Below are 27095 nucleotides of genomic sequence, written 5' to 3'. Positions count from 1 at the left end.
AAGTTAAGGGGAAATTAACTTAACGTGCAGTGCCACTGTTTGTCCACTGATTGTGTTTTTTGTGACACTTCTTGATGTGAAAACATTTTAGACATTTTAGGTAAGATATTAACTTTGCCTGACACCCACTATTGTATTTGTGAAACATTTATTTTATTTGTGAAAATGCTAAAGGGGAGATTTCACCGTTTTTGTTTTAGACCTCATTAGACCAGGTCCAGATCAAAAACCACTGTACCTAGACTTCTCAAATCTGGCCTAGATTATCCTACAGAGGCTAAACATTCATAAATAATAAATGTTTCACAAATGCAATAGTGGGTGTCAGGCAAAGTTAATGTCTTACCTAAAATGTCTAAAATGTTTTCACATCAAGAAGTGTCACAAAAAACAGACAAACAGTCGCACTGCACATTAAGTCAATTTCCCCTTAACTTTCTCCTTAAGTGCCGAATCGGAAGTTAACTTCAGCTTCGTACATTCTGATGTAAATCACTTTGAGCTGCATTATATTCATTAGGTATAAAACATGGCATAAACATAAATGACTATATTATTTATTTATGCTGCTTTCATTCGAGCGTCATCCTCCGGCGCTGAAAAATGAAGCCAACACGGTGCCAAAAACTGCAGTTCCTCTAATGCCACCTGTGCTGAATAAATCTCAAGAAGGCAACAATTCAAATGAATAGTTAATTCACTACAGCACAGCCAGTCAATACATGCTGAGAGGAGATTTAGTGGCATATATTGGTCAGCTGGGAGTTACCCTGCATGTGTGGAGAGTTAAACGCAGTTGTGGAATTACAACAATATCATTTTAATAAAGTCACTCTTGAACCTCCATATCCCGGAGTGTTACTCAGCACTGTGGTCAGATCTCAAACCACCCTTCAGTGAAATCTTCCGAGCGGTCCGTGAAGGCATCTGCAGGCAGCGGAGGGACGGTGTGACTGCAGGAGGAGGCTGCAGGAGGAGGCTGCAGGAGTGTCTCAGCTCAGCCCACATGTGTCCACTTTGTTTATAACGTGTGGAGCCAGCAGGTGAGCCGACACTGCGCCATCACGGCCACGATCCGTCCTGCTTTATCAGCTGAAGTGGAATAACTGAGAAACCCACAAGATCCAGACTCAAACTTCTGCTCGGTGAGTTTCACAAAGTTTTATTGTGAAAAGTTTGTGCTGCCGCGCACTGCTGCTGGATGAATGAGACTGTGGCTGGGAGAGAAAGTTCAGTACTTTGGTTTAAGTTCATCAGTGTGGCTGAAAGTTTGGGGACTGAAATGTTGTGGACTGTTTCAGGCTTTATTATTCTTTGCACTGATGAGCTTGGTGTTGAAAAGCAGCTCTAAAATCTAATTTAATTTCACTCAGATCATCCACACCTGCTGATTGATTTTCACCAAGCTGAGTATTAAAGTCAGTGTGAAGCAACAGGTGATCACATCCTTCATGATTATCTCATTTTGAGCATCAAACTGGTCTCACATTTAAATTAAACTCATTTTAACTTGAAATTATTAAAACATGTGAAAAGAAAACTCAGCTGTGTGTGTCACTGAGGAGTTTCCAGGGTCCATGAAGCAGATTTTGTGGTCATTGAAGGATTTGTTGAAGTTAGTAAGCAGGTTTTTTGAAGGACTTTTGGTCATTTAAAGGTTCCACTGGGTTTTATGCAGGATATTTTGGGATCATTGATGGAGTTCCAGTAGTTGTTGTAGGTGTTTTTTGGTGGTTGTTCAACATGTTTCAAGGGTTCTTGTCGGGTTTTGGTCGTCATTAAACATTTCCAGGGGTTTTTGCAAAAGTTAAGGAGTCACTGAGGACGTTACGGGACTCCGTGTAGAGGTTTTGGTGGTCACTGAGAAGCTTTCAGGGTCCTTGTAGTGGATTTTGTGGTCATTGTAAAGATTCCTGAGTCACTGAAAGATTTTTTGAAGTTATTAACAGGGTTTTTTGGCATGAATTTTGGTCATTTAAAGGTTCCAGGGGGTTTTGTGGAGTCTTTTGGGATTATTAATGGAGCTCCAGTAGTTTTTGTGGTCATTAAACATGTTTCAAGGGTTCTTGGTCATTAGAAGTTTCCAGGAGTTTTTGCAAGAGTTTATGTATCACTGAAAACATTACAGGGCTCCAGGTAGAAGTTTTGGTGGTTCCAGGAGTCCTTGAGAGAGTTTTTGTGGTCAGTGAAATATTCCTTGTGGTGTTTGAGATGATTTGTCATCATCAGGGGTCCTTTACTTTACTTAATCAAGAATGACTGCAGCCGTCATGAGTTCTATTTTCATGACTATATGAACAGTGGTCACGACATACGGGAGCTGCTGGTACGAACATTTTCAGAAAGCATCCTTTGCTTCACGATTTGTGATCCGGTGAAATTGAATGATGAGTCCAGTCAAAGAAAAGTGTCCTCAGGTGAACAGAGGGATGGCTGAGCTGTCCCTCGCCTCCAAATAAACCTGAAGACAGCGTCCCTGTCTGCCTGTCAGTGTCTCTGCTGTCAGCAAACGTCCCCCAATTGTCCCGGCCTTTCCTGTTATGGAGTTCAACCCCCCCTCTGCTGTACAATCTGTGAGTGGGACTGCTGTTTCCTGCCCTGCGTGTGTGTGTGTGTGTGTGTGTGTGTGTGTGTGTGTGTGTGTGTGTGTGTGTGTGTGTGTGTGTGTGTTGAGATTGTTGTTTTCCTGGCTGCATTGTGTCTCCTCAAACGGTAGTGCTGCTCCTGTGATGATAATGGAGTGACTGATACACAGCCACCTGTAGGATGTATGTGTTTGTTTGTGTGTGTGTGTGTGTGTGTGTGTGTGTACATTTACTGCAGTAGTTGTACTTCACTTTAGTACTTTAATGTGTGCTGCTTTATGCTTCTGCTTCATCACACTGCAGAGGGAAATATGTACTGTCTACAATATTTAGTTTAATTTTCTTATAAGACGTGAAAAACATCTCCCATAGATGTGGAAACCTGTAAGTCAGAAGGAGTAAAGTACGTCTTCTTTAGTGTTTAATCGCCTGAAAATAAGAATCATTGTGTTTTCGTTACCTTAGAATGAGTTGTTAATATCTACATAGGTAGCATGTTTCTACAGTAGCCCAGAACGGACAAACCAAACACTGGCTCTAAAATCGGGACATTCATGTTTTCGGTGGGCATTCACAGTTAGAAGCTCATCCTCAACGAGAGCATCAGGAAAACACAGTGAAACTGCTTAATTCAGTGTTTTTACTGGTTTAAATCACAGCGTCTGTTTGTTTTGGAGACGAAGAGACTTATATTTAGACTTATAGACTTATATTTTGTTGACTTTTGTGCTTAAAAACCCAGAGGAATCTATAATTTTAACAACTCATCCTCACTGTGACCTCGTCACATGTCCACGTTTGGTCATGGACTTTCCACGTCCACATATGACGTCCAAGGTACCCTGGGTGTGTTGGTTGTTGACGTTCTGGGACGCCGTGTCAACTTCAGCCTGTTACATGCATTGTCTTCTTTCAAAATACACTTCTGTTTTCACAGGAAATGTACAGTTTGCATACAGTCTCTTTCAAAATAAAAGCACTACGTCGGTACAACACTGCAAATTGGCATTTTTTTCCTCCAGCAACACATGCACTTGATTGGATTTTTAGAACAGATTTTGGCTTTACAATCTTTCGGGAACACCGGCCTCTGTCGGGCACTGTTAAACAATAATGGCAGCCAGTCACATGTCATGCTGACATGAAAGGACGGCTTTTGTCGTCAGTGTCTGACACAGGAAGTCACTTACCAAGCGCAGGTTTTTGATGACTTCGGAGTGAGAGACGAGGGATGATTTTAAACGAGGACACAGTCCATGTCATTCGGTCACTGCCACCAGTCACTGGATTCATATCTCCGGTCTGCATGCATCAGGGTTTTTGTTGTCTGCAAAAATGCTGTCATAAATTGACTTTTTATCCAGTTTTAAGCCACATTTTTACAATACACTTTTTATATCTTTTAGTTACGACTGCTAACTAGCTCGGCTCCAGCCCCTGTTGTGCCAAGCAGTGACGGAGAAATGCTGATTTTAACCTGAAACTACTTCATTCAGTGATTTTACTGGTTTACATTAACAGGTTCAGAGAGGGAGAGACTTCTGTGGATAATTCAGTTCCTGGTCAAAAACTGTCCTGAACGTCTGGAACTTAAGTTATCAGAGAAAAAAGGTGAGCACACATTGGCAGGTGCAGACTTACGGCTTGTCTCCGACATGCAGAACCATGTTGAGAAACACTGATTTGTACCGTGAGACTCAACTGCTTCATTCAGTGTTTTCACCAGTTTAAATCACCGTGTCAGTTTATTTTAGAGAGCGTGAGACCTCTGTGGATAATTCAGCTCCTGGTAAAAACCTCCTGAACAATCCCCATGAATGTGACACGCTGTTACTTAAAGTGTTTTGTCCATAAAATGTCGCAAAACAGTTAAAAATGCCTGTTATCATTTTGCGGAGTTGAAAAGCAGCTTCAAATCTCTCAGTCCAAAACCGAAAAAAACAAACAAACAGAAAACAAAGAAGAGAACTTGTTTTACGTTATTATATCACTACTTTTGCTCCAGTTAAGGTTCTGAACACTTCTTCAATCCCTGGACCGGAGTATATAACTTAGATTTACCAGAAAATGAAGCTTAATTTGTGGTGAAAAAGTAAAGTACTGAACTGAATCTAGAATCCTGTTGAAGCTCCTGTATCTGTGTACCCACTGAGAGCTGAAGGAGCCTATTTGAGCTACTTGACTCCCTCTCAGTCAGAGTCCTCCAGTGGAGAGGGCTGTTACACCAGCTGCTGAGTCAAGTGTGTAAAAATGAGGGAAATCTAAGCCCCAACAGGAGGTGAGGAGCCCAGTGGAAGTCAGCACTTGACTGAGAATGAAACAAAAAGCAGTCACACGGTCGTAAATGAGAAGTGACAGAAAGGAGGCTTTGGCCATCAGACACAGGGACACAGATAGAGATCGCCCAGCATGCAGCAGGCTCTCTGCTCGTGTTTTTAGAAGCCGAATCGAGCCGAGCAGGCACATCGCTCCGAGACTAGAATCAACAAAGACTCCAGATAAAAAGTCTTATCTGATGGCTGCTGGCCAAAGAGAAGTGAAGTTCAAAGCTGCAGCACTTAAGACCTGCATCACTTTCATTCTGATTGGGTTTTTGTTTCAGTGACTCGACAGCCTTCAGGTTTTACTGGGGGGGGGTTTGGTTTTATTTGGAGACAAATTGAATGGACGTTTTGGCCTAGATATCATCAGGGTATGTTACAGCAACCATAGAGACTAAAGTTAGATGACAGTTTTACATTGTGATTTCATGCCGGTATTATTCAGGTCAAGGCGCATTCTTTGGACGTGTTTACAGCACATCCAGAACATGTGTATCATTTGGGGGTTTTACTGTAGTTTGTGACACACGGCCTCTTTACGGACAGCTCTGTGTGTTTGTACACAAACCAACTCACCAATAGTTTGAAGCTGTTAAAACTGCCATCATTGTATCTGACTCTGTGTACTCTGTTCATTAAGTCCATTAAAGTGTGTGACAGTGATCCGACAGTATTAAGCCCTGAGTCATTACCCGACAAGGCGCCTTCTTTTCATCCTGTCTCCGTGTTAGTCATTCATGACGTGACATTGATCTGCAGTCTAATAACAGCCTCCTAATAATGCGTGCAATCAGTTATTTCTCTATGAGCTCTTTGTGAAAGCAAAGAACAGAAATATAAACACCTGAGAAGCATTAGCTGACGCCTGTGATGCAGGATGACAAATACAAATACTGTCCAATCAACCAGTTACCTGTCAGTCGGTAGAACTTCATGTTTACGTGTCTTGGCCAAATGAACCCAACTACAGGTGTGAAAACACCCAAAGTTATACGTGGGAATACTGCAAGAGGCAGAGTCCTGTAACGTTATCCTCGCCACTGGCAGTCATCATCTTTCTCAGCCCAGCTGCCAGTTACACCAGTAGAGACTAGGGATAGACCGATATGGATTTTTTAGGGCTGATGCCGATACCGATTTTTTTCCATCACCCTTAGCCGATGACCGATTATGGACTGCCGATGTTCTTGAGCCGATATTTGGAGCTGATACTGCTTTTGCTCCCTCAGTTTACATAAAAAAAAAAAAATGACACAATGATAACAAATATTACAGGTCTCAAGTTTAAAATAAGAAACATTTATTGAACAGTAAAAATACTAAAACAAGATGGAAAGTTGAATAGTAGAATATTATTATTATTATTATTATACATTCAAATAAAAAAAAGAGTCCAGTGCTCTTAAATCTTCCAGTAATGTCTTTATAAAATAAACAAATATTTAAGCTGAAGCATGAATAAAACAACAACTACTGTACACAGTAGGATTCGCTGCATGTGCGCTGCAGGGTCTTTCGGCAACACAGAGCTGCCCGTGGATGCCTGTCTGTAAATCATGCCAGGGAAAAATAAATCTGCGAACCCATGCGCGTATCGGCCGATGCCGATACAAGTAAAAAACTCAAATATCGGCCCGATATATCGGCCGGCCGATGTATCGGTCTATCCTTAGTAGAGACTGTCCCCTGGTGGTGTGTGCTGTGTACCCCAGTACATCACCTCTCCATATTAGCCCAACAGAAAGGAGCGTGTGTATTTTTGACGATATTGAAAATCATACTTCTGGGATTTCCAAATACCCCAGTAGACGCTAATACCCTGACACCGTCCAAACATGTGAAACAGTTGAATAAGAAGATGCCAAAAGAACCACAGACATGATTTGATGTTGTGATGAAATCTGATTGACAAGACTAATGAGTGTTTTTCTTCTGAGACTTGATATTGTTGGAAGCTCACACATTACTCACTTGGCCAGATGAACACGTCACACGCAACAGCTGCCTCGATCCTTATCAGTGCACGTCTTGTCTGGGAAGTCCCGTCTCTGATGTCTAAAGTTTGGGGGCTACTTTTCAGACAAGACTTAAAAGTGCAACGTGTGTAAAGGAATAAATTCACTCACACACACTTCATGACATAAAAACACAATGTTGTTGTTGTCGTGCTGTGTATCTAAATCAAAGTACAGAGGCGCTTTTTTGGACAGCTCAGATGCTGTTTGTTGGCCTCGGTGTTAACGTTAGCGTTTGCATGTGAGGCTCTCTCTTCATCCTCTTGTTCCCGTGATGTCTCGAGATGCATTCTAACTAAACATGAAGCAGATTTGCTCCTCGCTCTATGAGCACGAATACGATCCTCCAGACCTCTCTGATTTGTCTCTCGTCTCTGTACGAGTTGGAATTGAGCAGACGTGGTCACCGCCTCGAGCGCATTCTGCATGTGTATGCACATTGTTGTTTTTCGGTCTGAACACAGTTTCAAACTCTCGCAGGTCGACTCAGCGTTGTGCATCTCCAGAGCCTTTCTGACAGGACTCATGTTGGTTGACAGACATGTTGGCTGGCGTGAGACTGGACCTGTGACCCGTCAGAAGAAAGTTTTTCTAACCTCTTGACATGAGCGTGTATTTTGCACAGCACGATATATTTCCTGTAGTCAGTCCAGAAGCTGTTGTTCTTCCTCAGTTTGATCCTATATTCCGTTTCCCAAACGCATCTATGAAATGTGCTTCTTATTCTCCGTGGATGGAAGGCGTGTCTTTTCTCTTTCATACAGGTTGTTTGTTCATTTGAAAGCAGGTCTGTTTCCCATTCTGTTTCATTCAGGGTTCGACCTCTCCATGTGTTGCTGCCCTGGCAGTGGGACAGTGAGAAGCTTCAGGCTCCCTGAGGCAAAAAATATTCACATCAACATTTTTTATTTTGGTAGAAGCAGTAAATCAGTCTCTGGCTTGTCAGGTTCTTTTCTTTCCATTGAGAGCATTTTTGAGAATAATATGTGCATTCATGAAACAAGCAGAGCGTTGTGCTTCTTATTTACACACAGGCACAGAGACACAGTGAAAAGCTCGTTTTTAAGGTGTCCAAGAATCCCAAGGTGACATCTTTTGATAACTTGTTTTGCCCGACCAAAAGTCCAAAATTCAAAATATTCAACGTGGAATGATATAAAACAGAGAAAAGGAGCAAATCTGCACGTTTGAGAAGAACATATTGCATTTTTCCTTAAACCTCATCTGAATTAATCAGTTATTTTTTTATGTTAAGGAAAATTTTTCGATTTACTGGTCCATCTACGTCTCTACGTCTCTAGTGACCGAAAGAATGATATCTTTGATGCAAGCGGCTGAAATGAGTTTCCCTTCGTGGGGTGTCTGGGCTCAGTCTTTGAGATGGGGTGAGCTGGAGGGAGCTCGGAGTGGAGCCGCTGCTCCTTCATGTCGAAAGGGGTCAGTTGAGATGGTTCGGGCATCTGATCAGGATCCTCCTGGACGCCTCCTGTTAGAGGTGTTCCAGGCACGTCCAGCTGGTAGGAGGCCCCGGGGCAGACCCAGAACACACTGGATGGATTATATATCTCGTCTGGTCTGGGAACACCTTGGGGTCCTCCAGGAGGAGCTGGAAAGTGTCGCTGGTGAGAGGGACGTCTGGGGTGCTTTGCTCGGCCTGCTGCCCCCATGACCTGGCCTTAGACAAGCGGATGAAAATGGATGAATAATTTTCTGTTCATCAACCAACTGAACACTTTCCTATCGATGAATCTGCTGATTATATCTTCGGTTGTTGAGTTTCTAAACTGTCAGAAGGAATGCCTGTTATAATTTCCCAAGATGACATCTTTAAATAGGGTTATTTTTTTACAGTCAGCAATCAAAAACTCAAAAATATTCAGTGTACAGATGTATATGACAAAGACCAGCAGCAGTCCTCACAGTCGGTATAAGCGTTGAGACAAGCATATTTTTGGTATTTTTGCTTAAAGAACGACTGAAACAATTATTAAAAGATATTAAAATTTACTGTTAATCACCTTATGAGTTTATCAGCTACTTGTTTCAGCTCCAGACTGACAAATTTCTGTGTGTTTGAGGGAACGATGAAGTAAAAGGAAGTAGTGTGTGTGTGTGTGTGTGTGTTTGTGCGCTTCGATTAGCCCGGGAGGACTCTTTAATTTGTAACTGCAGTTGTGTGAAAACAAAGCACAAATCTCTGTGAAGCTTTTATTTGACCTTTAACCCCCTCAGTTCATAAACATCTCATCGCGTCCGTGCGTCCCCGCTGCATGATAAACACTAATGGTGGCTGTTAGAGTGACTGAAGACTTCTGGGCTCTCTGAGGCTGCAGTGGGACAGACGCACAATGAGACTTTACATCACGGTTAATGGAGGAGCTGACAGCGAGCGTCGAGCCAGTAGAGGGGACGTGGCCGATTTCACAAAGTCACCTGTAAACTTTTTATATCCTCAGTGGGCGAGTTTACATTAGCGTGGGGGAACTGGACAAAAAACATCAGAGTGGTGATAAATGTTGAAGGAAATTCCCTCACAGATTCTTGGCATAACTTAAAGATGTAATAAATAAGGTTTTTATTACCTCATAGAATAGATTTACTGTAATATACTGTGTGTGTGTGTGTGGCTTTCTTTGGGTTATTGATCCATACAAGTAATTCTATGATTGACAGGTAAACATTTCCTGAAAATAAAAACATTCAGATGCATAAATACATCTCACCTAAAGGGAAAAAAATCTAAAACAAGAACACTTAAACACTGGATTTCATCAGACTTTGGGTCCTGAACTGAAAACAGTTATTAATCATTACAGTAATTAATAATCTGAGTTCATGCCTCAAACACACACACGCACACACACTCACACACACACACTCACACTGAGTCTTGGTGGCGTGATTCCCACAGATACCGACACTATATAACCGGCTGTTATATATGTAATGTATATCTGTCATTTGGGAACTAGATTGATGATAAAACAATATGAAGCCAGGTGTTACACCCTGATCCAGCTGCGCACGCACGCACGCACGCACGCACACACGCACACACCAACCTAATGTCACCCTGTCGCTGCTCATGAATGAAATCAGACTTCCCACCATGTTTATTAAACAGCCCCACGCCCATTAAATTAAATTATGTCAGTCCATTCCTGATATGGATTTATAGTTTGAGAAGCTATGACTCTCAGTTATGATTATTCCCAAAGCAAAATTAGAATAATTCCTTAAGGTGCCTTGATTGGGTTATGATTGCGAGTCATCGCTATAGGAGGTGTAGCGTCTTGGGTGTTTCCCTTTTCATGTCATAGATATTTAAACATCTAACAATGTATTTGTCATTATTGGTTTGGATCATGGATGATTTCTTTTTATTTAACAAGTTTTGAGAGAAATATATCCATTGAGTGTAGGGCTGCCCCCATATGGTCCACCAAACTTTAGTCCACTAGAAAGGTCATTTGTTGGCAAGATTTCATCGGTCAGAAAAAAACAAAACAAAAAAACTAAAGTGAAACTCTATCAGGAGCTGCATCTTGTCAAAATAAGCCCAAACCTATATGACTGGACCATGTGTGACTTTACTTTGAAAGGACAGACACAGGAAGTGTCCACGCTCAGCAGTCAGACAGGAGTCAGGTTAATTTCCAGGGCTGGTACCTGCGGTTATTCCACAGGCTAGTTAATAACATGTCGGGCAGGAAATCCAAAGTGTGGGATCATTTTGAGAAGGTGAAGGACGAACCCAAGGTGATATGTAAACTCATCTTCATTGGTCGACTACAAACATGACGTATCATCTGAAACATGGAAGTAGCTACATGCCCATTAGCCCACAGCGTCATTAACAGGCGGCTCGCTCAGTGTGTGACGTGCACTTGGAGATAAAATATAGGCCTATATTAATGAAGGTTCATTAGTACGGTTTGTATTTCTCTGTAATGTAGCACAGTGTTAACAATGTTACTGATACTATTCTTTCTCACACCTTCAACTCAAACCACCAAAATATATCATTTAATCATTACATTCATATCAGAAACATGCAGGAGACTAGTCCACTGATGGACCCTGATGAGGACTGATGGTCCACTGATGGACCCTGATGAGGACTGCTGGTCGACAGGAAAGTTCTTAGTCTTTTGTGAAAACTGGGAGCACAATCAAAGATGTTGGATTTACATTTTTGTTCCGTATAATTTACACACTCTCTAATGGACAAGTTAACACAGAAATGTTCCCCAAACATTTGTTTTTGAAGTACATTCTTTACGACTAAACCTACAGAGTATTTATCCTGGGAAAATTACTGCGCACAGATGCTCTTTTTCACCAGCCCTCTGCGTGACATTTACTCTCCTCCCTGCAGTTACTCCTGCACACAGCAGCCCTGCATCGCTCCAGTGTTTTGTAGCTCCGCTGGGGAAATTTAAGGCTAAGTGTTTTGCTCAGTGACGGCACAGAAGGAGCTGATGAGGGAGAGGAAGCAGCTCCTCTGTTGCCCCCTCACTGATTTTTCCCAGCTTGAAGTCGAGCTGTACAGTCACAAATTAATTCCACCAGCCACCCAGTAGTCGTCTGAATCGGTGGAGACGTCCCCACCCTTTACCTTGTGGCTCCTGAGTGAATGATAGCAGGTGACGTTTTCAGAATTTCTCAGAATTTCATAATCCTGTTGCTGCCTATTGAGGCTGATCCCAGGGTTAACATCACAAAATAAAACATTCATAGCCATGATTAAAAGGTCATATGTCCTGAAACCACAGCTAAACACACACACACACACACACACACACACACACAAAATATGCAGACACACCACGCTGATGAAGAGCCCAGAATAACATCCTCTTCATCCTCCGTGAAAGCCTCAAGTATGATAGAATAAATACTTTCTTCTTCTTCCTCCAACCCACAGTTATCCAGCTCTGGGACCCTCTCGTGTTTAGAGAGCTGCACACACACACACACACACACACACACACCTTTCTGAGTTCGAGAATTTCCCCACCTCTTAATGCTTCAGTGCCTTTACCACAAAGGACACAAAACACACAACACACCCCCCGAAGAAAGAGACACACACAGCAAGAGCGAGACAGTGAATTCATTAGCTCATGTTAAGATTTAATGTTATTCTTCCAGCCCACCTCAACACTCACTACACTTACTGTCAGTCCACTCCCACAGGCCAGGGCTGGACTGCTGTGTGAGAGTGTGTGTGAGAGTGTGTGTCCTCCAGGCGATGTGCATTCACAGGCGTAAAATGGTCCTATTGTGGTTAATGGTCATTAGGATGCTCTATGTGTTTTGTTGTTTTTCCTTCCTCTTGTGCTGTTTCCTGAGTGTGTGTTTGTGTGTGTGAAAGAAACAGAGAGCAAAAGACGTGAGAAAGAAGGGAGAACATTTCTGCCTGATGTGTAACGTGTTGCATTTGTCTGTATCATGTAGTTTTACTTGTCTCGTCTTCATAGTGTCATGATATCCTGTGCGGTGTCTGTATTCTTGGGTTTGACAGTTTTATTAACTAAAGTTATACAGAGGGAAGAAGAGATCATATGGCAGATGTGTAGAGAGAAAAGTCAAATGTGCAAATGACAGAAAAAAAGTTTAAAAGTCATTAAGATACATTTTTTAGTCAAAGGAATTCACTCTGGTGATTTTTCCTTTCTTTGCCCTCCGTCACAAAGTTAGATGAGAAGATTGACGACTCTCATATCTGTTTGTTCAACGTGAAGCTGCAGCCACTTAGCTTAGCCTAGCACAAAGACTGGAAACAAGGCAAAATGACTCGTCCAGCTCGTTACAAAGGTATCAAACTCAGCAAAGCAGTAACTCTAATAATAATTATCATGTTTATTGTGTTTGTGTTGACACAAATACTCTGTAAACACATCGACCAAGTTGTCAAACTACTCCTGTAACCCTAAAGATATACTGTGCAGGATTTCTAAAAAACAATGTATAGACTCCAGAGTTGCACCTGATTGTTCCGGGCTGACAGCTGATACCAGTGCCTTTCTGTTGATGTTGTACATTTTGCTTTGTTGGTGGTATTTATTCCCCCTATTGTGCCAGGAAAACAAAAAAATCTTCATTATAAAAAAATACCTGAGGAGTATTAAAATCAGTCAGTCCTTCATTTCACTACCTTTCAATGAGCATAAATTCAGTCATTTACATTTATGCAGCAACCATTAACATAATCTTCTTTTTAGATCAAAATATTTTTTTAAATTGCTGCTTCAAAACCCATTTTACTGTATTTAATATATCATAATTCCCTCTCTTATATATACTTTACATTGCTGTGAAAACTTCAAGTTTCTCCTTCAAACAGACTTAATCAAGTTTCTAACCAAAAACATTTTACAAGATTACATTTGAACACATCATGAATACATGTTATGATCAAGCGGCAACCTCCAGTGATGACGAGTGAAGTCAATGTGGAATTGCCAAAAACTGCAGTTCGTTGAATGTCCACTTGAGGCTGGCTCCAAAAGTGAGTCAATCCCCACAGACCCCCATGTTAAAATGCTCAACTTTACAGCAGAAATAAACATGTTTACAGCCTGGTACAAAACACGGTTTTGCTCTCTATAGCTAATTTCCCCTTTTATGAAAACTGTACGGGGGCTGATTTTTTTTATAACTCATCCGTTTAAATTTTATTAAGGCTTAAAGTTGCGCATAATTAAGGACGTGGTCACTTTGGGTGACAGGTGGCGCCATTACAGGTGGCTAACTAGCCGCTGGCTGTCTGCTAGGCGTCATCTCAGCTAATTCGCAAGTCATTGAACCTGACCTCTCAGCCGTGTTTGTGCCTTTTGGATATTTTGTTTCGTCAGGGAGCTGGCACCAAGCGGGAGCATGAGCGGGAGCAGCCAACACCACAGGGCTAGCCAAAGTAGCATAGCTTGTTAACCTTAGCTAACTTAGCAGCTTCGAGCGAGGTGGGCGTGTTTAAGCAACCAGGCTTCATTTGGCCCACCTCTTTGCCCATTTTTGATTGGCCAGGAGTTGGGCAGAGTCAGGCACTGCCAAGATGGCGACGGCCAGAGCCGACTACTTTGAGCTTCAAACCCGCTCCTCAGAAACCAATGGGTGACGTCACGGTGACTACGTCCATCTTTGTATACAGTCTATGGTAATGATTTGCTTTCGTGTAATACTCATTTTTCCTGAATAGAGCTTGAACGCCTCATAATGTAACTCAGTGCAACCTCCGTCAGCAGTTAGCTTCAGCCACCTGCTGATTACAGCAAACGGTAATTAGCTCTCCTCCTTGTGATGTCAACACGGATTCGTTGTTCACACTATTCTCAGGGAATCAATACGGTGCGACCTCTGGTGTGTTCATATTGAGTTCACTGTGTCAGTTCATCCTGACAGTATCCCAAACAAGTTTTCTATTTTTCCTGGGACAACAGGACATCATTAGTCTCGAGCCCTGCTTTTTAGCATGTGCAAAATTGATGTGACACAACAGAGAAACATCGGCCACTGCCATAAATGTCATCTCATTCACTGCCAACAATGTATATACCGACCAACACCGATGTTGAGCTGATAAATCGGAGCATCCCCTCATGCCAGAGTAATCCCTCTTCATCATCCCTTCTGACCCTGTGCAGCGGTGTATTGTTCTGCAGAGACTCTGCCCTCTAACTGTGCTTTTGTTTCTCAGGATGTTTATGGGCATGTACCCCCACAGCGCTCAGGTGAGGTCGGGCTTTTATAAGAAGGTAGTAAATAGGTGTCAGACTGTAAGCAGCACGCATCCAAGAGACTCACCGCAAAAAAACCCCGCAGCTATAGTGAATCTGGTGTGGGTTTACACTTTCACCTTCACTAGTGAACGTCTTTACAAACAGTGACCCAGAATCCTGCACAGTATACCTTTAAGTGAGATTAAATGCACTGGGCACTGTGACCTGTTGAAAGTTTTACTAGTCTTCGATAGTTTATGAACTGATCCTGAAGATATAAAGCTCTGATTTCATTTTGCTGTCATGTTGTTAGTTTTTTAATATTGGTCTCAGCCAACATTATGATGTAATAACTGTAACTGCTCACAGCAGAAGCAGAGACGGAGACGGAGTAAGAAAAAAAATGAGCAAGTACAACTTTATTATTTCAGCAAGTTTCAGTCCAAGGGTAACACCAAGTGTTGAGCAGACAGTATTAAAAGCATTTCCACTGACTGACTGACAGACAGACGCACAGACAGAGAGCAGACCACCCAGTCAGGCTCTGACATCAGTGTCTCTGTCCCAGAGGACGTGACAGCTGAGCAGCACAGGGTTTATATATCAGCTGCCTGTGAGACAGCCAGGTCACTGCAGAGGATGTTCTGCCTTAAAGCGAAGGTCAGGACCCAGTGTGGGTCACTGGCCTGGTTCTAGTGGAGGCCCCTGCATGACAACAATGGAGGAGATTAACTCTGAGATGTTGGCCCTGAGAAAAAGTGCTGTCGGGTCCCACAAGGTGACCGACTGAGAAAAACAAACTGTTTTGTGTTTTTAAAGAATAGGAAGTGCTTCATTATAACAGCTCTGCAGGCTCCATCATTTCTACAATCCTTTTGAATTAAGGTTTCAGTCATGTCGGCAGCATGGCTCTATGGCAGTGTAAAGACGGGACTTTGTAGCAGCTCTACAGCACAGTCTCTGAAAAAAGGGTTAAAATGTTTGAAAACGGACACTACACCCATAAATCAACACTTTCTCACTCTGACCTCGTCACATTTGGTCTACGACAAGATATGACATCCAAGGTACCCTGGGTGTGTTGCTTGTGTTGGACACCGTGTCAACTTCAGCCTGTTACATGCATTGTCTGTTTTCAAAATACACTTCTGTTTTCACAGGAAATGTACAGTTTGCATACAGTCTCTTTCAAAATAAAAGCACTGTGTCACTACAACACTGCACATTGACATTTTTGTCCTTCAACAGCAAACACACATGGTTGGTTTAGGAAAAAAGAACAGGGTTTGGCTCTACAATGTTATGGAAAGTAAACACTGGCCTCCTGGGTGAAAGTCAGTGGTTGTTGGACCCAACATCCCCTTCTGCCTGGCCTACTTGGACTTACACCCCCTTAACTTATGTTATGCTTTGACGCTTCCATTAAACAGTAACAGCGACCGGCTGTGTATCATGCCAATATGAAAGGATGGCTTTCTTTGTCAGTGTCTAACACCGTAAGTCACTGACCAAGCGCTGGTTTTCCACGACTTCAGAGTGAGGCCGTGTTGAATAAATAGACACCAATAGGTTCTATGATGACAGAACAGGTTCGGTGAAACGTCCAACCCACCCAGGGTTATCTTATGTTACTATATAATGACGAAAACTGTGTGTGTGTGTGTCTGTTCCACGTTTTTCTCCTCACTGACTTGGTCAATCCATGTGAAATTTGGCACAGTGGTAGAGGGTCATGGGAGGATGCCAATGAAGCAATATTACATCAATTGGCCAAAGGGGGGCGCTATAGCAACTGATTGAAATGTCAAACTTTGAATGGGCATATCTCATGCCCCGTATGTGGTAGAGACATGAAACTTTGCACAGAGATGCCTCTCCTCATGAGGAACACATTTGCCTCAAGAACCCATAACTTCCACTTATATAGATTTCCACCATTTTGATTTTTTTGAAAAACACTTCAAATGGATCTCTTCCTAGGAAGTTTGAGCGATCTGCATGAAACTGGGTGAACATAATCTAGGGACCAATATCTAAAGTTCCCTCTTGGCAAAAGTTGGAAAACTTACTAAAACTGAGCTTCTATAAGGCAATGAATATTGCGGAGGGCGTGGCTCATCACATAAAGGTGTATAACATCTCAAGGGTTTCACCCATCACCACGCAACTTTGTAGGCATATGACCACACATAATCTGAGGGGACCCCTCCATTATTGACCCCATCAAACAAAATGGGGGCGCCAGAGAGCTCATTTCTTATCTAGGCCTAACTGCCATATGGATTTTTACTAAACTTGGTAGATATGTAGAACAGGACGCCTCAAGGTGACTGGAGAAATTTAACTCTAATTGGCAACTGGGTGGCGCTATAACAACAGAAAAATGCTTCAAAATGTCTAAAATGCAACCGATCACTGTGGACCAATGTTTTTACCTCAACTACTAATGTACAGTTTTAGCCCACTAACTATCCCACTATTGGCAATGGTACTGCTGTACTTTCAATAAAGCAATCGTACTATCAAATCCACAAACACTCTGTCTGAATACATTGCTTTTCTTAATGGGTTCAGTTGACTATTTAATCTGCAATTTCCTATGACCTGTATCCCAAACACACACCATGTGAAACTGTACGTGGGCACCTGTGCACTCAATGGGTATGGACTAGCAAACATGTCAAAACAATTACGGGCTCATTTATGCTCAGTGTTAGATACGGACGTATCTGTTTGTGTATGTAAAGGGAGTATAAATGAGCTCTAATAATTCAACACGTACAAATTACGTTAAACCCAAAAAAGCCAATAATGCATCACATACGTCTTTTGATCGATGCTGACTTCCAATAGCCTCACTCTTTCTAACATTTCCTTCAGTTTGTCCTACATCAGAAGTGCCTGCATCGTGTTAAGTTTATCAAACCTGAAATTCAATGACATCAACATGTTCTAGTCTAGACATGAGTTCATTCGCGTAAATAGTCTGTTGACATTTTATTGGACAGTCACGTTGTCTCACAGCCAGATCTGAGTCAAATAATATTCAGGAATATTAATCAAAATGTTTGTTTTCATCTGCTTAAAGTTCCTGATGGATTCCAAACAGTGAAGACGAACACAGGTGGAGGATGTAAAAATCAATTTGATCCAGTTTCCTCTGATGAAAGCTTTAGCTGACAACACATCTCTTAATGCACAGAAGTAACTTAACACCCGTCAAGCTGAGAAATATTAGCAAATGAGTGAGATAAGGTTCTTACTGTATGTTATGAGTGTGATAACGCTTCAGGGTGAATGTATCTTAAAGCTGTGGTGATTTTAATGGAGTTCGGTTCTTATGCAACTTATCAGTATTTAGAAAGGAGGCTTGGTGCTGCCAAATTAAACAGACTGATAACCACCCGCTGCCATTAGTTATTCTCTTAGATATTAACTCAGTGCACATTTGTTATCTGTTGCTTTACTTTTATCAGCATCTTCACGAATAGTTCAGTCTTTCTCAGTTTTTGCTGGATCTTTTTCTCGCACTCTATTCCTTGGAAATCCTTTCGTTTTTTATACTATGTGTCAAGAATTAACAGCTACGCCAAGTTTTCCATTGGAAGCTCAATGCTTATTTTCTGCCTTTAAACTTTCTTAGATGATTGTTTTGAAATCTTAAAATGAAAAGTGATCAAACAAATTCACCACACAGAGTTGGTTCAGGAGCTATAATTAGTAGGGATGCACGATAATATCGGCACGTCACCAGCATTGACTGATATTAGCTTTAAAATGAACTCTCAGAATCAGCCAACATGCTTGTTCTTATTATGCACAATGAATGAATATTAGATACACTGAAAAGTGTATATCATATAATATGATGTTAATTCCACTACAGAAGAGACCTGATGATCACTAAAATTAGGTGGAGGACAAACTTGGGTATATCGATATCAGTATTGGCTATCGGTCAAATGAGTTGTTCCATATCAAATATAAGCAAAAAATCCAATATTGTGTATGCCTAATAATGAGTTTATTTATATTAACCATTGAATGACATGCATGTGAAAGGTGTCACTCACAGTGATGAAGCCACAGAATTATTACCATATCTCCTCAGCTCTACGAAGCTTTATTCCGTCTTTCAGCTCACCATTTTGTTTTTTCCGGTTGCAGCTTCACTGTTTGGGTTCAGTCTCGGAGCTCACCAGCATCATTTTTGGCTGCAGCACGCAGATGTTTCAATAAAAGACTCCATACACCACCTGTCCAGCACCAAACGACAGTTAGCAGCAAGCTGGTGAACCAGCCCAGCCACTAGATGAAAATGTTGTACGTTTCTTCAAACCACGGATTTGTTACATTTGCATGTTTCATACATGTCATATCAACATTTCTAAAGGGACGTAGTATAAGCTGACTTTGTAATCAGGAGGTGGAGGGGATGGTGGATGTTGTGTCATGTAAGCAAGACGCCTTCCAAGCTGCGGTTTTTAAGCGGGTCATCGCTGTGTTTACATGTTTAGCAATAAGTTGCTGTGTTTTGTATGGAGATAGTGCCACAAAATGTAGTGCTACAAAATGTAGTGCTACAAAATGCAGGTTACCGAGACATTGCTGTGTTTCCTTTGGGGATAGTGCCACAAAATGCAGGTGTTTTTACCCAGACATAGCCGTGTTTCCAGTGGAAATTATGCCAATAAAAGTGGTTGTTTTTGACCGAGACATCGCTGCATTTTAGGATTGTTCCCTGAAAACTGAGCAATTTAAGCCGAAACATGATCTTTTCCTAACCATAACCAAGTGATTGTGTGATTAAGACTGCAACAGAAACAGATATTTCCCTCAGCAATTGGTGGTGACCAAAATCAGAGCTAAAAGAGAGTGAATATTGGACTAACGTTGGATCTCTGGTAGCTTAACCCTGCTGTTGTTCTCCTAGCTTTGTGCTGTGTTAGTTTATGGTCCTCTGGTATCTTTCGTTCACTTACTAGATGTTAGCTGTTCTCCTCATTTAGCTGATAAACCAGACAGCCTTTAGTATAGGGTGCTGCTGCCACAGTGTGATGTTGTTTCACACCTGGAACTCCAAAATAAATTAGTCTGGACACCCCTTGTTTTATATTCTGATAGTTAGACACAATCATGCTGGAAAGAGGACTTTTATCTTTACGTCGCATTATCAGTTTTAGAAAGTTACAGAAATGGTTGGACACAGAACCGCTCCTAATCTGACGTCTGACAGGAGTGGGGACAGTTCTGAAGAAATGTACTGGCAGCTTTACACGGAGTTATTTGTAAAATCACTCTTCTGTCTTTATTTGCCCTCATTATTTTGGACTTAGAACAAAAGCCACACACACACACAGCCATCCACAGAGCATCTGTTTGTGTGTCTGTGTACATTGGCACACAAACAACGCCCCCCCCCCGCCCCCACAGCAGCACTATCAGACTCTATTGTATTATTCTGTTTGTCTAGCCTCCTAATTAATAACCTCTTATCAGGACTGAGGCAACAATAAAGTATTTCTGCCAAGTCAAACGCTTCCTTCCCCTCCGAAACCATCTGAACAAACCTTGGAGCTGGCGCCAAGCGACCCCCAACCCAGTGCACACACACACACACACACACACACACACACCCTTGCTCAAAGACAAAACGGGATTTAAAATTGGTGGGGAAAAGAACTGTGACTTTGTATTTGCTCTCTTTACATTTGTTGAACTGTGAAATTTCCACATGGTCACAGCTAATGTTCCCCCACAGGCCACTGTGAGGTACTTTGAACGTTATAGTAAGTATGTGCAGTCATTTTCATCACTGTATCAATGCTTATGAAGTAAACCATTACATTAGTACAATGCTTCAAGGTGTAACTGGTTTGTAAGCTCACCAGTGTTGCCAGGTTAGATAATCGATAGCACAGAGAGTCGTTGACTAGAGATGATACGCCGTCTCATGGCGGTCACTTCCTGTCAACGTTACAGATCAGAAGCACAGAGAGTTGTTGACTAGAGACGATACGCCGTCTCATGGTGGTCACTTCCTGTCAACGTTACAGATCAGAAGCACAGAGAGTTGTTGACTAGAGACGATACGCCGTCTCATGGCGGTCACTTCCTGTCAACGTTACAGATCAGAAGTACAGAGAGTTGTTGACTAGAGACGATACACCGTCTCATGGTGGTCACTTCCTGTCAACGTTACAGATCAGAAGCACAGAGAGTTGTTGACTAGAGACGATACACCGTCTCATGGCGGTCACTTCCTGTCAACGTTACAGATCAGAAGCACAGAGAGTTGTTGACTAGAGATGATACACCGTCTCATGGTGGTCACTTCCTGTCAACGTTACAGATCAGAAGCACAGAGAGTTGTTGACTAGAGACGATACACCGTCTCATGGCGGTCACTTCCTGTCAACGTTACAGATCAGAAGCACAGAGAGTTGTTGACTAGAGACGATACACCGTCTCATGGTGGTCACTTCCTGTCAACGTTACAGATCAGAAGCACAGAGAGTTGTTGACTAGAGACGATACACCGTCTCATGGCGGTCACTTCCTGTCAACGTTACAGATCAGAAGCACAGAGAGTTGTTGACTAGAGATGATACACCGTCTCATGGCGGTCACTTCCTGTCAACGTTACAGATCAGAAGCACAGAGAGTTGTTGACTAGAGATGATACACCGTCTCATGGTGGTGACTTGGTGTGAACCGGCAGGTTTTTAGAAGGTTGCAGAACAGCACATTGACAGTAGTCACCTGTTTCTACTCGTCTGGTTGTGAATCTTTGGTCTGAACTGGGCTTTAGATTTGCCAGCTCAGTGTGCTGCAGATCGGCTGGTTCTAACCCTCTGATTTGTTGCCCACATCTCAGAGTTCTCCAGTTAACCCACTGAAGTAGGGCTGGTGTTGTGCTCACTGATGGGTGTGTTTGTTGGAGAAACAGTCGAGATATAGTAGTAGATGTAGTTTCATATTTCTGCATAGTTTTGCCAGAAAAGTGTGGATGAGATGGATGCAGCTACACAAGTTGTAAGTTGTTGCAGAAACAACAGGTTGCCAGGATGACACAGCATTCCTAAAACCTACCCACAGTCCCACAGTCACAGCTTCCAGATGTATTAACAGATGTGTTTCATTAATTTGTCCAATTGTAATTTAAAACTCTCCCAGAGGAGACCAACTAGCTCCAAGATCTGAGATAAATGGACTGAAAAACGTCCTGTGATATTTATTCTCTACCTTGCTGTGTGTGTTTGGCTTCCAACACAAGAGACAAACAGAGGAGAGGTTACACAGTTGGCACACAGTCTCACACACTGCCATATACAGTGCACACAGCACCACATTCATATTTAGACTCAGACGTTCATCTGCAAGTTTTGCTTATTTTACAGCTTCCAAACACTGCTAAATATTGTAGTCGTGTTCTTGATTCTTGTGCACACACTGTACATCACTGTCTGCTCCCCGCTGGGCTCTGTTTGGTCTACTCCAGTATGAAAATAACAGACTGGGATACACACACACACACACACACACACACACACACACATACATACAGAGGCAAGGAGCAGTGCACACACATAGAGCATAAACACACTGTACATCTTAACGCGCACACAGGAAAATGAAAGGCTTTGTTTTTACTCGTGTCCTCAGGGGAGAAGTTTATTTGACTTACTGCGGGACAATGTCGTTGACATAAAGGACTTTATTTTGGAGGCCATTGTTTCTTCTGCCCACTGCTGTAGCTGAACAGGAGGCTGGAGGGTGTGTGTGTGTTTTTGTATATGTATCTGTGTTTTTGTGTGTGTGTGTGCGTGTGTGTGTGTGTGCCCCCCTCTCAGGCGTTCGCTGAGTAGATCTGGAGATACAAAGTTACAGTATATTGTATTAAACACACACCTGTCAGTGTTTCCCACAGAGTTAGATTATATCTGCGGCCTCAGCCGAGGGAGGTGGGGATCATGATGCAAATTGCGTCATCGATGACCTGCCGGCGGATGGGTGGGGAGCTGTGGGTGCTAGCGGGAACAGGAGAAGCCAAACACCAGTCATCTGCCCACACTGCGATCCCACCATAGACTGTAAAAATGGACAGAGCTACCGTGATGTCACCCATTGGTTTGTGGACTCCTGTTTGGAGCCTTGAGTTCAGCATTTTGGGACTTAAACATAAAAAAGTACAGTTACAGATAAAAGAGCTGGTAACACCGGAGCTTCTCAGACTTCTCAGTCAATAACTTAGTGCCGGGGTCCATTTACTATTGGCGAGATTAACGGGGTTTAAGCTTCACTCATCTGTGGCGAAAAAAAGCATATGTTAAAAGATTGATCTCGGATTTTATATCTCAATCTCGGGGCATTCAAATAAAGATCAATTTATTTTGCGCCAGCCCTATTTATTTCTCCTGTAAAGTTGTCTATGAGCCAGCCTCAAGTGGTCAGTAGAGGAACTGCAGGTTTTGGCACGTCAGTGTTGTCTCCATTTTTCAGCCCCAGAGGTTGCTGCTTGGTAAAAGCCCAGACACACCAAACTGACATTAAAGAACTAGCAGCAACTAAGGTAGACTGTTGCATCGCCTCATGTCCTGAACACACACTAAAGACTGCAGCCAGCGGGCAATAAACACCTGTGTTCATCACCTGTGTGAGAGAAATAACTCGTCATACCAGCAGGTGGCGGCAGTCTGTAATTGTCATTCAAAAAGGTGAAACTGGAACACTGACAGGACGGCTAGTTAATAGTTAACACTAGTTAGCTAGTTAGCACGTCAACAACACATCCTCACTGTGACCTCGTCACATGTCCACGTTTGGTCATGGACTTTCCACGTCCACATATGACGTCCAAGGTACCCTGGGTGTGTTGGTTGTTGACGTTCTGGGACGCCGTGTCAACTTCAGCCTGTTACATGCATTGTCTGTTTTCAAAATACACTTCTGTTTTCACATACAGCCTCTTTCAAAATAAAAGCACCAAGTTGTACCAATTGATGTTTTTTCCTCCAGTAACAAACACACATGGTTACGTTTAGGCAACACATGCATGTGGTTGGGTTTAGGACAAAAGAACAAGCTTTACTATCTTACAGGAAGCAAACACTGGCCTCCCTGGTGAAAGCTGGTGGTTGTTGGACCGATTGACCACCTCTCCTGCCCACCCTACTCGGACACTAACACATACATTTATGAACCGTTCCTGCTGAGAAGCTCAAATATAAAAATGTTTGTTTCGATTCAACATGCTGAATGGGCTGAAAAACAACTTTGTCACTAAACGAGGGCGTCAGACCCTCACTGACCGCCCAACATTCACCAGCATTAGACTGTCACCTTGACGTGTCAGGGCCTCAGAGGCTTAAAGGTTTACCTTACTCTAAGACTGACTGACTTCGTCATTTGAACTCAAACAGCATTCACACAAAACAAATGTGTTCGGGAGATGAAACTCTCAAGTGCACTTTATTTCTCTTGAACCACACCTGTTAAGAATTAGGTGTCTGTTGTGGAAATTGTAACCTCTAAACACACACAGACACACACATTTAAAAGAGACCTTCACAGTTTGGGTGGGCGTTCTGCATCGGGTGTCACTGTGCTGCTTCAGTTTATCTTCTTCAGGATAATTCTACTTGTGTGTTTCTATGTGGGTACCACAGTGGTGATTCACACAATGTTCTGTCTTTGTTTGCTTTCAAATTCATCGTAAAACTCACACATGTTCACAGTCGCAGTCAAACACACATCAGTGTCTCCTAATGGCAGATGGAAGAGGACAAAATGTAATTTACCTTAATCTTAGCATCTCCGGTATTTCTCACACATACACACAGAGAGTAGTATTTTACAATGAACCACAAGAACAGACATTACAGTATAACACCCTTTAATTTATTGTAATCTCTGCACCACACACACACACACACACACACACACTGCACCTCTGGGTGTAGTTATGACTAAACAGAGTTATCTGGAAAGGCTTCAGTTAATTGCGCGAAGACTCTCGTAACAACAGCTCCTCTGTAGATGAAGTGGTTTCACCCTCGGCTTTGAAAACAAGAACCTAAATTTCCGTTTAAAAGTTTTAAGGGTTTTAAATTTTATTTTGTCCTTGTGAGGCAGTGGAGGTGCAGTTTGGGGAAACAGGGTTGCTGATGTGAAAAAGAGACGTTTTTTCAGAGTGCTCCCGCAAAAGTGCCAGCCGCCAAGAGCACAGAAATGCAGACGCGTAGCAGCAAAAACAGCAAGTAAAAAGCTTCATTCTCAATAACAACTATTACAAAAAGCTGCCTCCAGCTGCTAAAATGTTTTCTGTGTGATCAGGGCCTCAGTGTGTTTTCATGCTGTTCAATAATCATTTATTTTCTCCAGTAAACTAATTTCTTAAATATCATATGAACAAGAAACCTGGTTTCCATCATCAGGCTAAGCGATTACATAAAGCTGATTTTTCCAGATAGATTACATCGAGAGAAGCCGATTTTTCTGCCACGTATGTGAGCAACTGGGTTTCAGAAAGGCTTTTTACAAGTGCACATGTGCAGGACAAATGACTGCAGACAGGAAGATGAAACTGCTGAGTGATGGATGAAAGGAGAGATAACTTCATGCAATGATGCATCTCACTGAAACAAAACTGACATGAATTATGCTCCAGAAGAGAGATTCCCAAATGGTGGGTCACCGTCCAAAAGTGTGTCACGGGTCCATTTTGAATGGACCACAAGTTACTGGTGAACATGTCACGTTTGTAAAAAATACACTTTATTTTGAATAACAGTGAATGTTATTTTGAAGTGCCGTTTCCTGCTGTAGACTGAGTGATTAACGGACAGCTACTTGACAGAGACAGCAAACTAGCTTGGTGACCTGTAGTCTCGTACACAGACGCCGATGACGTCAGCACGCTGGCTGACTCTGTCGTCTGTGGACATTCCCATAGGAAAGTTGTAAATGAACTAGCGCTGGCTCCCAGCGGCAGTGATGTGATTGGATCCAAATCCGTGTACTTCAGTACTTCCTCAACCAACGGCTGATTAGCTTTGCCTTACACCCGCCTACACCAGAATTGCTGTTCCCCCAATTGTTGTCCATAGTACAACAGAAAAGGAAGTGTTCAGTGCATCGCAAGAAGAGATTAAAATGGATATGATTTCATTTGATTCAGCTATATTGCAGAGCTGCAACGTCCACAGGATTGGAGAAAATAAGGATTTACAGTGTGCCGTACCTATAGCCACGCCGTCACGTGGTCTGGATATCTCCGCCCATTTCTATTACAAAACGTAAGACGAATGTCCCCAGACTTCCATTCTGAAGTAAGGGAGGCTGGTCACGCGAGACTAGGTGACCTGGTCAAACGCAAGTAAGATGCTGAATATATTAAAGTGTTCTGACCTTGAGCTAATCCCTAAGAAAAAATCTGGACCCTGTGGCTGGACCAGTTGGGAACCACTGCTCTTGAGGTCTAAATATGTCTGTTTTCACCTCTAAACATTTGATATGTTAAATTCAGACACATTCATGCAGTGAGGAAAGTCAGGACTAAGGAAAAGAAATCTGATTACTGATCTGCTGCATGTGGACACACTGACACGTACGCACAAAATCTGATCTGTGCTTTGAGAAATCAGTTTGATCAGAAACTGTAAGATTGTTAATGTCTGAGTTCACAATCAGCAGCAGACTATCAAACCTGTGATCTGAGTGTTTGTCATGTTTACAACATGACGTGAATGTTTAATGAAGTTCATTATTTCTACCAGGAAGTCAGAGCTCAGAAATATTTGTGTGTTACATTTAATACTTGTGGTATTTTATCAGGACTCTCAGAGAATGTAGGTTTGGTATGTTCCTGCGGTGCTGGATTTAATCGTCCCCATGAGGACCAAGAGGAAATATTTGCAATATGTTTGATTTCACTCTTTATTTTCAACATGTTTATACTGGGCCGCCCTGCATGAGCGCTCAGCCCTCCAGACTGCAGTTAAGACTGTGGAGTCTTCTCTGATTTCTGATTAATTATGTTTATTATTATATTGTATTTTATTCAGTATGCTGAATGGCACGACTTATGCAGTAGTTCAGTTCAGTTCAGTTCAGTTCAGTTCAAGCAGAGTTGTCAGAGACAAACCAAACATCAGTCAGGTTATCAGTGGAAATACCCTCAGGGCTGTACTTTTGGTTTGAACCTGGTTTCTTTTTTAGTTGGACATGGGATGATGATTCAGCTGGAAAATTTCATGCAGGTGCAAATGCTCCAAATACTTGACCTGCCAGTTACCTTATTCTGTCTATGGGAACAATGAACAGGACTTTTTTATCCCTGGAGCCGGATATACTGCTAATACTGGATTTAAGATTTAATTTGGAGGTGGATTTGTCCTTCAGGGCACAGAGACACACCCCATCCTCCTGACACACACACACATACATCTTTGA

General features: G+C 42.3%; 1 protein-coding gene across 1 annotated transcript in view; it reads left to right on the top strand.

Annotated features, from left to right (window-relative positions):
- Positions 1 to 931: 931 nt before the first annotated feature.
- LOC117256972 (semaphorin-3D) overlaps positions 932 to 27095 on the top strand; it is a 144374-nt gene continuing 118210 nt past the window's right edge. Inside the window, exon 1 of the mRNA XM_033626719.2 lies at positions 932 to 1145. The gene's annotated coding sequence lies outside the window, so the exon portion shown is untranslated. The remainder of the gene's footprint in view (positions 1146 to 27095) is intronic.

Source organism: Epinephelus lanceolatus, chromosome 1, assembly GCF_041903045.1.
Source record: "Epinephelus lanceolatus isolate andai-2023 chromosome 1, ASM4190304v1, whole genome shotgun sequence".
NCBI classification, from domain to species: Eukaryota; Metazoa; Chordata; class Actinopteri; order Perciformes; family Serranidae; genus Epinephelus; species Epinephelus lanceolatus.
The sequence above is the reverse complement of the archived record's forward strand: the minus strand, read 5'-3'. Positions and strand labels throughout refer to the sequence as shown.